The following is a 12,434-nucleotide window of genomic DNA, read 5'->3' as shown; positions in this document are numbered from 1 at the left end:
GCAACTGTATATCCTTCTGCTACTTGTGAATTTTTGATGGACATAATACCATCACACCAATGAAGAACGGTTATTGCCAGTCCCTTCTGCTAGCCAAGAGGCAGCAGAGTGTTGCAGTTAAAAGACAGACTCTAGAACCAGACTGTTGGAGTCTGAATCCCATCTCTGCCACGTACTGACTGTGTGACCTTGAGCAAGTCACTCTAACTCTTTGTGCCTTAGGCTTCTCGTCTGTAAAATGGAGCTGGTGAGTTAATAGTGTAAACCATTCAGAACAGTGCTGGCTCACGATAAATACTAGGTGTTTGGGTATTTGATATGTAATAGGAAACATGACCTTGTGAGAGTGATCACATCACACAACTACAGAATTCTTTTAAGAAATGACTCTTCTGGGGGCTGGGCTGGTGGCGGAAGTGGTTAAGTGAGCATGTTCCGCTGCGGCGGCCCAGGGTTCGCTGGTTCGGATTCCGGGTGTGCACCAGTGCACTGCTTGTTGAGCCATGCTGTGGCAGCGTCCCATATAAAGTAGAGGAAGATGGGCGTGGATGTTAGCCCAGGGCCAGTCTTCCTCAGCAAAAAAACAAAAAAGAGGAGGATTGGTAGATGTTAGCTCAGGGCTGATCTTCCTCACAAAAGAAAAAATAAAGAAATGACTCTTCTGATTTTCTTCTATTACTAATTCATTTTGATTACCAGATATTAGTAGAGGAAGGAAAATAACCAAGTGTTTACCAGATGCTAAGCAAAGTTCAAGTGTTTTACATCTACTGGCTCATTTGGTACAGATACAGAGAGGCTAAGAAACTTCCCTAAAGTCACACAGCTGGTAATGGCAGAGTTAGTAATGGAATATTTAGTCTGGATCCAGAACACACTCTTCGCAGTTATATCATGCTGTCTCTTATGTGCCAAAGGTTTAACAAAAAGGTGTGGATAAAATAAAATTCAAAACAGGAAAAAATTTTACTACCATAATTTGCTTTGAAACTGTGAAAGATACCATTGTTCAGTTTTAACAGCATAATACTTGGTATGATTCTTAAAACAATAGGATCCCCAGTGGCAGACATTGAGAGCATTAGCATGAACTGTCAGAAGGAAGCATGGGGCCGGCCTGGTGGCACAGTGGTTTAAGTTCCCACGTTCCGCTTCGGTGGCCAGGGGTTCGCAGGTTCGGATCCTGGGCGTGGACCTACTCAGCACTCATTGAGCCATGCTAAGGTGGCATCCCACATAGAAGAGCTACAACTCTACAACTATGATACATAACTATGTACTGGGGCCTTGAGGAGAAAAAGGAAAAACGAGGAAGACTGGCAACAGATGTTAGCACAGGGCCAATCTTCCTCAAAAAAATAAAAAAAGTAAGCAGAAGTATCCAGAGAGGCAATTTGGTGGGAGGTAGATCTAGAACTACTCCATTTTCGTAATAGTAATACCACCTATAATATGATCATTTGCATTTACATTTTACAGTCCTGAAGGAAATTACATTTTCAAAGCGCTTTACCAGAATTCTATTTGTCAGATCCCTCCCGCCTCTCCTCCCTCAGGTGATGTAAGGCATTTCACTATTCTTCAGCGTCTCAGTCAGCTAAGGACAGTTTGGAACAGGAAAGCCATAAAAATATTGGCTAAAAACTTAAATAAGTCTTCTAGTCTAGTTAGAATTTTACATACCTTGACTTTTGAACATTTCCACCATCATAGACTTTTATTGCTGATAAGGCAAGGTTGATGAGACGGTGTACTGAACAGGAACACAGGGAGACAGAAATTATTTTTCCTAATTACGTTCTAGGAGTAATGACGCATTCTCCCCAATAGGTGGCAGAAGACCCAGTTCTCATCTCATTTCTTTCCCTTTGCCCCACAGTGTGTTCCCACTGGAGGCCCCTACACTCTAGTATAAAATGGTGTCAGAAGCCATCTTTTAAAGAGTCCTTCAGATTTTTTTGAATTACTGTCAAGACAGCAACTCAGCGGGATCCCTTCCAGCCCCAACCTTTTTTGCTCTAGGCCAGTCAAAATGTGGTCCACCGACCAGCAGATTAACGTCACCTGGGAGTGGACTCAGTGTCAGACCTACTGAACCGGAATCTGCATTTTAATAAGATCCTCAGAAGATTTTTATTTATGTATTAATTTTAATTTTATTTATTTATTTTTTCCCCCAAAGCCCCAGTAGATAGTTGTATGTCACAGACTGCACATCCTTCTAGTTGCTGTATGTGGGACGCAGCCTCAGGATGGCCGGAGAAGAGGTGCGTCGGTGCGTGCTCGGGATCCGAACCCGGGCCACCAGCAGCGGAGCGCGCGCACTTAACCACTAAGCCACGGGGCCGGCCCCTCCTCAGATGATTTGAGTGCACATTAAAATTTGAGAAGCACTTAAGCATTCAAGGCAGGCGTTTGTCTTACCTAAATCTTGCTGTGGATGTTTTCAAATTGGGCTCCAGAGAAACTTGCAAATCAAAGTTAGGTTAGAACTCTGCTGTGGCTCCAGGGAGGTCTCTCCCTCTGCATTCTTAAGGGTGAACAGGAAGACAAAGCTTGATTTTTCCAAATTGTCAGATAAGGCCCAGGATTTAGAGAAGCCAGACACAGAACTTTTTTTTTCCCCAGTTATTTTATTGAGGTCACATTGGTTTATAACATTGTGTAATTTCAGGTGTGCATTATTGTATATCAGTTTCTGTATAGACTGTATGGTGCTCACCGCCAACAGTATAATTTTTATCCATGACCATATGTACGTTCCTCTTTGCCGCTTTTGCCCACCCCTAACCGCTTCCCCTGTGATAGCCACCAATCTGTTCTCTTTATGCATGTGTTTGAGACACAGAACTCTGGATGTGAAGGCAAGTGGCTAGCAGACTCGAGCTCTTTGTACTGGTTGTCACTTAGCACAGGGTAGTTCAAGTTCAGAGTATTGTGTCAGATAATCCAGCCACCGTACTCAAAGCCGTATCATGGAAATGGGCCACTGATGGAAAATAAAAGGAATCAAACTACCTAATCTTCCTTCTGTGACTTCGGAAGAAGGATTCATTCCTGTGCGAGGCCATCAGTGCTCAAATTCTGGATTCCATCCTCTTGTTTTTTGTTTTTTTAAGGTTTCTGAAATCATACTCTGTTTTCCCCAGATCAGTGAATTAATCAGGACATAAACATGTGATAATTCCTATTCCTCTGCTATTTAGGGGATTTTTATTTCTCTGCTACCATAAACTCACAACAAATAAGTGAAAGCAACTATGGAGAATATAAGAGCTTAACAGTGTATCAGTATCCCTCAGTGTCCCTATCCCTTCCTCACCAACATAAACATGCCTTTTTTTTTACCCTTATCTCTCCTAAATTTGATCCTCAGTGATTATCTATTCACTTTCTAATCATAATATTAAATGTGTAAAAATAGAGTACTGGGCAAATTAGGTTCAATCACCAGGCAACATGGAGTAAAAAATTCTGGAGTTAAGGACACTGGAAAATATGGTCGACACTATTGACATTTTGATGGGATAACTCTTTGCTTCAGGGGACTGTTCTGTGCAGTGCGGATGTTTAGCAGCATCCCTGGCCTCTAACCACTAGATGTCAGTAGCACTCCCCTAGTTTCAACATCCAAAACATGCTTCCAGACGTTGCCCAATATCCCGGGGTGGTGGGGGTGGGGTGGAGTGGGGGGAGGCATTGCCCCTAGCTAAAAACTACCTCGTGTCACACCATCTGTCTGAGCTTAGTATATACTGCTCTCAACATCATATTGATTCTACCTTCTCAGTTTGAGAGGTATTGGGAGTAAAAAGAGTTTAGAGATTATAAAAAGAGTGTTCAGGGATAGAGATATATGAACCGCACACAAGGTTTTCCCTAGAATCACTTTTTTTCCTTTCTTGAGAAGGAAATATGGATGTGAAACTTCAGGTAGGAATGTCTTTACAGATACTGACAGAGAAGGGCAGTGGTGCCCAACCTTGGCTGTATGTTAGAATCAGCTGGAGGATAAATAAGTAAATAGATATAGATAGGTAGATAGATGGATTTATTATTATAATATAAATATATAAAATATATAATATAATATATATTATATCTACCTCAATCCTGACCAGGGAATTCAGATTTAACAGTCTGGAGATGGGACCAGAATAGGTATTGTTTAATAATTTTACTTATTTATTTATTTTTTCCTCCAAAGCCCCAGTAGATAGTTGTATGTCATAGCTGCACATCCTTCTAGTTGCTGTATGTAGGACGCGGCCTAAGCATGGCCGGAGAAGTAGTGTGTTGGTGCGCGCCCGGGATCCGAACCCGGGCTGCCAGCAGCGGAGCGTGCACACTTAACCGCTAAGCCACGGGGCTGGCCCAGAATAGGTATTGTTTAAAAGTGCCTCAGATGAGTCTAATCGCAAACTCTGTGGAGAATGATCTACGGTTGTGAAGAAGCACTGTAGCAAACAATAATTAAACTTAATACATTTTTTCATGGATAAAACTTTTGGGGCAAAGAATGATTTTCCAACAGATTCAAATGTCTGAAACATGATGCATCTTGTCTGAATACAGACAAAATTTTGAGTTTAGATTCCTTTCTAAGGAAGAAATCTTCAAAATTTGAGAAAGATATTAATCATTAAAATCAAACAGTTCCCAAATTGTATTTGAGGTAGCTTAAAAAAAGATATATATTTACAATAATTCAGTTTAAATAGAGAATTTATTTTTACCTTGAAAAAGAGAAAAAAGCAAATACACTGACTGTGATGGCACTATTTCTAGTAACTGTGCTTGAACATTAAATTCAGGACCAATGTTCCTTGTCGGAGGGGTGAAAAGGGAAACAGAGTGACTTATTCATTATGTTGTTCTGTAAGAGAACTTAATAGTTCCTCAAGAGAATTAAACTTTGTCAGAATTAAACTTTGTCCAGGTAGCAAATTAAAACAGGAATTTATTACTTAGAAATTTGTACATGGATCACTAAATAATTTAATTTTCATAACATTGTCATTTCTTATAACATTCTTAATAAAAATTGAAGATGATATTAAAATATAGCTCAGTATATAGTTCTGTCCTCTTTCACACAGTGTTGTCCAGAAGGCACTATTTAAACACAAAGATAAACTTGGAATACCTTAGCAGTGGTATTATCTTTCTTCAATGATCTTTATTCAATGTTCTGAGAAACAGTGAGATCTAGTGCTGTCTGACGAGAGACTTGGAGTGCCACTGTTTTGTGTTTCTTTTTTTTTTGTGCTGAGAAAGATTTTCCCTGAGCTAACATCCAATTCCAATCACCCTCTTTTTTTTTGCTTGAAGAAGATTAGCCCTGAACTAACATCCGTGACAGTTTTCCTTTCTTTTGTATGTGGGACACTGCCATAGCATGGCTGGTGAATGGAGTAAGTCTGTGCCTGGGATCCGAACCCCAGGAGCCCAGGCCGCCGAAGTGGAGCATATGGAACTTGAACCACTCAGGCACGGGGCCAGGCCCATGTTTCATGTTTCCAAATGTAGAACGTCTGAAAATTTCCTAAGCTTCCTTAGAGTAATTGTTAATTTTTAAATTTTCTCTTATTAAATTCTTAAAGATATGCTAAATGAACTAAGAAGGAGACTTTTTTCACTCACAGAAATTGGGAGATGAAGATAGAACTTCAATGGTTCAAAAGTAGAACACCAAGCAAGAGGAAAACAATTCCAGAGTTCACTGTCCTGAGCACTGAGGAGCTAAAGGCATCAAGTTCTGTAGTTTGGGTAACTCCTCTTGAGACTACTCAAACATTCTTTAATATGTTTGTGGTGGCTGGCCTGGTGGCGTAGCGGTTAAGTTTGAGTGCTCTGCTTTGGCAGCCCGGGGTTCGCAGGTTCAGATCCCGGGCGTGGACCCATGCACCGCTTGTCAAGCCATGCTGTGGCAGCATCCCATATAAAGTAAAGGAGGATGGGCACGGATGTTAGCCCAGGGCCGATCTTTCTCAGCAAAAAAGAGGACGATTGGCAACAGATGTTAGCTCAGGGCTAATCTTCCTCACACACACACACAAAAATATGTTTGTGACAGAGACTAATAGTTGCTTCTCAAATAAGTTCTCTGTCTTTCTTAGTAAAAGACCCTAAGACTCTAATTTTTAGCTCGGCATATTGCTGCTTGGCTAAATGTGTACATTTCCAAGCCATTTTTGTAATTAGATATGGCCACAGGATTAAGTTCTAGCCAAAGACGGACAAGGAGATGTGTTGTATAAGGCTCTCCAAAAGGGTCCTTAAAAGGAAGGGATTGATGGATGGATGAATGGATAAGCAAAACGTGTTATATACATACCATAGAATATTATTCAGCCTTACAAAGGAAGGAAATTCTGGTACATACTACAACATAGATGAGCCTTGAAGACATTATGCTAAGTGAAATAAGCAAACACAAAAGGACAAATATTGTGTGGTTACACTTAGATGAGGCAGCTAGAACAGTTAAATTCATAGAGGTAGAAGTAAAATGGTGGTTAGCAGGGTGTGTGGGAGGGGGAATGAGAAATGATTATTTAATGGCTACAGAATTTCAGTTGGGGAAGATGAAAAAGTTCTGGAGATGGAGCGTGGTGATGGCTGCACCACAATGTGAATGTATTTAATGCCACTGAACTGTATAATTAAAGATAATTAAAATGATAAAATTTTTGGTGTGTATATTTGACCACAATTGAAAAAATAAAAGGAGGGGCTGGCCCTGTGGTGTAGTAGTTAAGTGCACTGGCTCCGCTGCTGGCGGCCGGGGTTCAGATCCCGGGTGCACACCTACGCACCACTTGTCAGGCCATGCTGTGGCAGCATCTCACATAAAGTGGAGGAAGATTGGCACAGATGTTAGCTCAGGGCCAGTCTTCCTCAGCAAAAAGGGGAAGATTGGCGTGGATGTTAGCTCAGGGCTGGTCTTCCTCACAAAAAAAAAATAAATAAATAAAAAATAATAAAAGGAATGGGTTGGATTTTTGACAAAGGTGCAAAATTCAGTGGAGGAAAGATGGACCTTTCAACAAATGCTGCTAGAACAATTGGACATGTATAGGCAAAAACATGAACTTGACCTAAGTTTCATACTTTATACAAAAATGAGCTCAAAATGGATTATGGACTTAAATTTAAAACACAAAACTTAAAAACATAGGAGAAATCTTCAGGATCTAGATCTAGGCAAAGAGTTCTTAGAGTTGACACCAAAATATGATCCATATAAGGAAAAATTGAGAAATTGAACTTTACTAAAATTAAGAACTTTTGCTCCATGAAAAACCTTGTTAATAGTATGAAAAGAGGGACCAGCCTGGTGGCATAGTGGTTAAGTTCCTGAGCTCCACTACGGCAGCACAGGGTTCGCCAGTTTGGATCCTGGGTGTGGACCTACTCACTGCTCATCAAGCCATGCTGAGGTGGCGTCTCACATAGAAGGACCTACAACTAGGATATACAACTGTGTATTGGGGCTTTGGGGACAAAAAAGAAAAAGGGGAAGATAGGTGACAGATGTTAGCTCAGCTCAAATCTTCCTCAAAAATGAAAGGCGGGGGGCTGGCCCTGTGGCATAGTGGTTAAGTGCACGCACTCCGCTGCTGGAGGCCTGGGTTCGGATCCCGGGCATGCGCTGATGCACCGCTTGTCAGGCCATGCTGTGGCAGTGTCCCACGTAAAGTGGAGGAAGATGGGCACAGATGTTAGCTCAGGGCCAGTCTTCTTCAGCAAAAAGAGGAAGATTGGCATGGATGTTAGCTCAGGGCTGATCTTCCTCACACAAAAAAAAAAACAGGATGAAAAGATAAGCCACAGAGTGGGGGAAAATATTTGCAAACCACGTATCCCAAAAAGGACTAGTATCTAGAAGATATAAAGACCTCTTAAAATTCCATAGTAAAAAGAACAAACAACCCAATTAGAAAATGAGCAAACACAGAGACAGCAAAAAAAAAAAAACATGAAAAAATGTTCAACATTATTAAGCACTGGGGAAATGCAAGTTAAAACCACAATGAGATATCACTGCACACCTATCACAATGGCTAAAATAATGAAAATAATGAAAATACGAAGTGTTGGAGGATGTGCAGAAGCTGGATCCCTCACAGTCCCTCACATTGCTGGAATGTAGAATGGGATAGCCACTCTGGAAAAGAGTAGAGCAGTTTCTCTAAAATATTAACATGCAACTACCATATGACTCAGCCACTGTATTCCTGGATATTTACCTCAGAGACATAAAAACTTAGTCTGCACACAAACCGTTACACGAATGTTTATAGCAGCTTTATTCATAATAGCCCCAAACTGGAAACCGAAAACAACCTTCAACAGTGAATGGTTAAACACACTGGTACAAGGACACCATGGAACACTGCTCAGCAGTAAAAAGGAATGAACTGTTGATATGTACACACAACATCCTGGATGAGTCTGCAGAGAATTATGCTGAGTGAAAAAAGCCAGTCCCCAAAGGTTAAATACTGTATGATTCATTTATATAACTTCATTTATAAAATTATAGAAATGGAGAAGAGATTAGTGGTTGCCAGGGTTAAGAAGAGAGTGGGGCAGGATGGAGGTCAGTCTGGTTATAAAAGGGTGACGTGAAGGATCTTTACGTTGATGGAGACAAATCTTGACGGTATCAGTGTCAATATCTTGGTTGTCGTATTGTCCTTGAGTTTTAGAAGATATTAGCACTGGGGAAAACTGTGCAATGGGTACATAGGATCTCTCTGTATTATTTCTTACAACTGCACGTGAATCTACAACTACCTCAAAGTAGAAAATTTAATCGAAAAGAAAAAAGCAGGGCCGGCCCTGTGCCTTAGCGGTTGAGTGCGGGCGCTCCAATGCTGGCGGCCCGGGTTTGGAACCCCGGGCGCGCACCGTCGCACTGCTTCTCCGGCCATGCTGAGGCCCCGTCCCACATACAGCAACTAGAAGGATGTGCAGCTATGACATACAACTATCTACTGGGGCTTTGACGGGGGGGGGGGGGGGGTGGAATAAATAAAGAAAATTATAAAAAAAAAGAAAAAAGGAAAGGGTTGTGCACCCATTTGCTTTGCTTCCTTCTTCTGATTTGCAGTGGAGTCATGATGGCTGAGACCCTAGCAGCTGTCATAGATCATGAAGTGACCTTGAGGATGAACGTCATATGCTAATTTTTAAACATTTACCAGCACCTCATTATGTCAGGAAAATCAATGCACCAACTTCATTCTTCTCCATTCCTCCCAATCACATACTGGTCCCTCCCTTTAGTCAAACAGGAGGAGGCTCAGGGAAGCTGGTTAACGCATCCATGAAGATTATCTTCCCAGGGCACAAAGCTGGATGAGGAATTCTGTGGAGTAAATCTGGATGGGCAGACAGAAAATATGAGATCTATTTTTCAGATTTTATTAATGAACTTGTATTTGTTAGATAATAAAAACAAGTTGAAGAAGGAAATTCAACTTGAAGATAATTCTGGTGCTTTTTTTATATAAGTCCACCCTACATTGCAACTTAAGCTCTGGAAAATCTGGGTTTGCAGCACCTGTCATTAAAATAAACAGTAAAAATCAGTTGGGAGTTAAAGATGTTGTCACGTCAAAGATGACTTGACAATTTCTCTCTTCTTATTCACGGAAAATAATAGCAAATTTCTCATTAAGATTTGCATTTGAGGGGCTGGCCAGGTGGCATAATGGTTAAGTTCGAGTGCTCCGCTTCAGCTGCCCGGGGTTTGCAGGTTCGGATCCTGGGTGTGGACCTACGAGCCGCTTATCAAGCCATGCTGTGGCGGGCATCCCACATATAAAGTAGAGGAAGATGGGCACGGATGTTAGCTCAGGGCCAATCGTCCTCAACAAAAAGAGGCGGATTGGCAACAGGTGTTAGCTCAGGGCTAATCTTCCTCACCAAAAAAAAAAAAAGAAAAGAAAAGAATAAGAACTAATCTTTCTTTCTCTTTCCCAGTGACTGATGATAATTCTGTGTATAGCAAAATTGGCAAGAGGCTGTCCAAGTTATAAGAGTATCAGGAGTATGCAAGTTTAAGCCGCTTCATCGAAGGAAAGAGGTAGAAGGTACCGCTTTGCAATGAGCAACTAGACTTCCTTTCCTGTTAATCTAATTCCTAGTCAGATATTTTATTTTTTGGCATTGAAATTTTCAAAATCCAGGCTGGTTTATTCTACTTCTATCTTAAAATATCTATTTGAATATATTAAAGAGATGTTTCAAAATTGAAATATCAAACAGTGTCCTAGATTTTATTCTCAAAACTCTCTCCTCCTCCTGCCCTATCATTGCTCAAGCCTAAAACTTGAGACTCATTTTTTTTAAAAGATCTATTTATTTAATGTGTGTGTGCGCGGGCACGAGGAAGATCAACCCTGAGTAACATCCATGCCAATCCTCCTCTTTTTGCTGAGGGAAGACTGGCCCTGAGCTAACATCCGTGCCCATCTTCCTCCACTTTATATGGGACGCCGCCACAGCATGGCCTGACAAGCGGTGTGTTGGTGCGCGCCCGGGATCCGAACCCGGGCCTCCAACAGCAGGGCTGCCAACAGCAGAGGGCCTGCACTTAACCGCTATGCCAGGGGGCTAGCCCGAGACTCATTCTTAACAGTTCCTCTTTACTCATCATCCTCACCACCTCATCCAGTTCATTATCAAGTGTAACAGTAAATAACACTCCACTACTCATAGAGTTCTGAATTAACCAGGAAATAAATATACACAGGATTCAGAGAAGAATAAAATTGTTAGCTTGGTTGATGGTAAAACTGAATAGTGAAATATGGCTTAGGGTAGGGTCTAAATGCTGCTCCCAAGTCTACGCTTGGTCTCCTCCTGGGGAGAGTAGGTCAGCCATGTCCAGGATTGGGGACTGCCCACAGTCTAGTGCAGAGAGCCAGAGAGAGGCAAGCCACACCTGAGCAATGCCTCTGTGGCCTTAATCCTCTCCAGGAAAGAAGTGTGGACCCAAAGGATATTAGACTCGCTATTTTAAGAACAAAATAATTCACTGTCCACTCACAGGGAGAAACTCACAGGGAGAGGTGAAGAGATGGTAAAAGCTTCTTGCTCAATATTACCACAAGGCGCTAGAGGGAAAAGGCTGTGGCAAGAATAGAGGGAGGAAAGCATGGTTTGCTCTTTATTTTTTGTTCTTGTTTCACATTTGCTTTAACAATGGCTATGATAGAATCTAATTAGCACAGGCCGTCTTTATTACCAAACCAGTCCGTTAAATCACACTAACTATGTCAGAAAAACTAACTTTTCTATTCATACAACCATAATACTATGCATTTTGGAAAACGAGAAAACAAAAACACTGAGAAATTCTAAATGTATGTTTCAGGATGCTTTTAGAGAAGTCAATTTTAAATCATGGAAACTCTGATATCCATTGTTATAAGTCTACAAAAATTTCTCATTAATTTGTAATAACATGTAGCTAAAATTATGTTTCCTAAGAAGCAAGAAATAAGATAGAGGGCGTTGTATTACTTTGGGAAATGTACTTACATTGGTATAATTAACTCTGGTTTGGTAATATAATTAACTTGGTTTAGGAAATATTAAATGGGAACACATATAAAAATTCAGAAATAATTCCATTAATTTTAGTAAACATTATGATCAAAATTTCTCCTTTTAATGAAAAATAAAGATATACAGTTGTCCTTTGGTATCTGCAGGAGATTCCAGTACCCTTCATTGATATCAAAATCCCGGGATGCTCAAGTCCCTTATGTAAAATGGGATAGTATTTGCCTATAACCTGTGCACATCCTCCTGTGGACTTTAATTCATCTCTAGATTACTTATAATACCCAATACAATGTAAATGCTATGTAAATAGTTGTTAAGCTGTATTGTTTACAGAATAGTGACAAGAAAAAAGTCTGTACACACTCATTACAGACTCTACCATCTTTCCATCTGCTGTTGCTTGAATCCACATATGTGAAAAGCATAGCTACCGAGGGTCGGCTGAATTTCTGAAAGCTAATCGGTGCAGCAACTAGCACATGATTTTATTTTTTGCTGTTGGAGGCTGAAAATAATCAACATTAGAAAAGATGAAATAAGAAGATTGACAGTAACTGTATAAATATTTCATGTTATGATTGATAAAATAGGTTATGATTAATTTATTGAATAATGCACATTGAATTTAAAAGGAATTATGTAATATTTGTATCGGTGAGTTTTATCCAGTGCACTCTGAAAATGTTGAAAGTACCAGAAAACTTCCCAACACGCTTAAAAGTTTCAGTGTCACTAATCTGTACTGTTTCAGCTATTCAAAGGTGGTTTTTCTTTCCAACCACTGACACATACTAGTGATGATTAGTGAGAATAGCTGAAAAGAATTGCCTGCAATTAAATCCTGAAAAAAG

This window comes from Diceros bicornis, chromosome 17, assembly GCF_020826845.1.
Source record: "Diceros bicornis minor isolate mBicDic1 chromosome 17, mDicBic1.mat.cur, whole genome shotgun sequence".
NCBI lineage: Eukaryota > Metazoa > Chordata > Mammalia > Perissodactyla > Rhinocerotidae > Diceros > Diceros bicornis.
The sequence above is the reverse complement of the archived record's forward strand: the minus strand, read 5'-3'. Positions refer to the sequence as shown.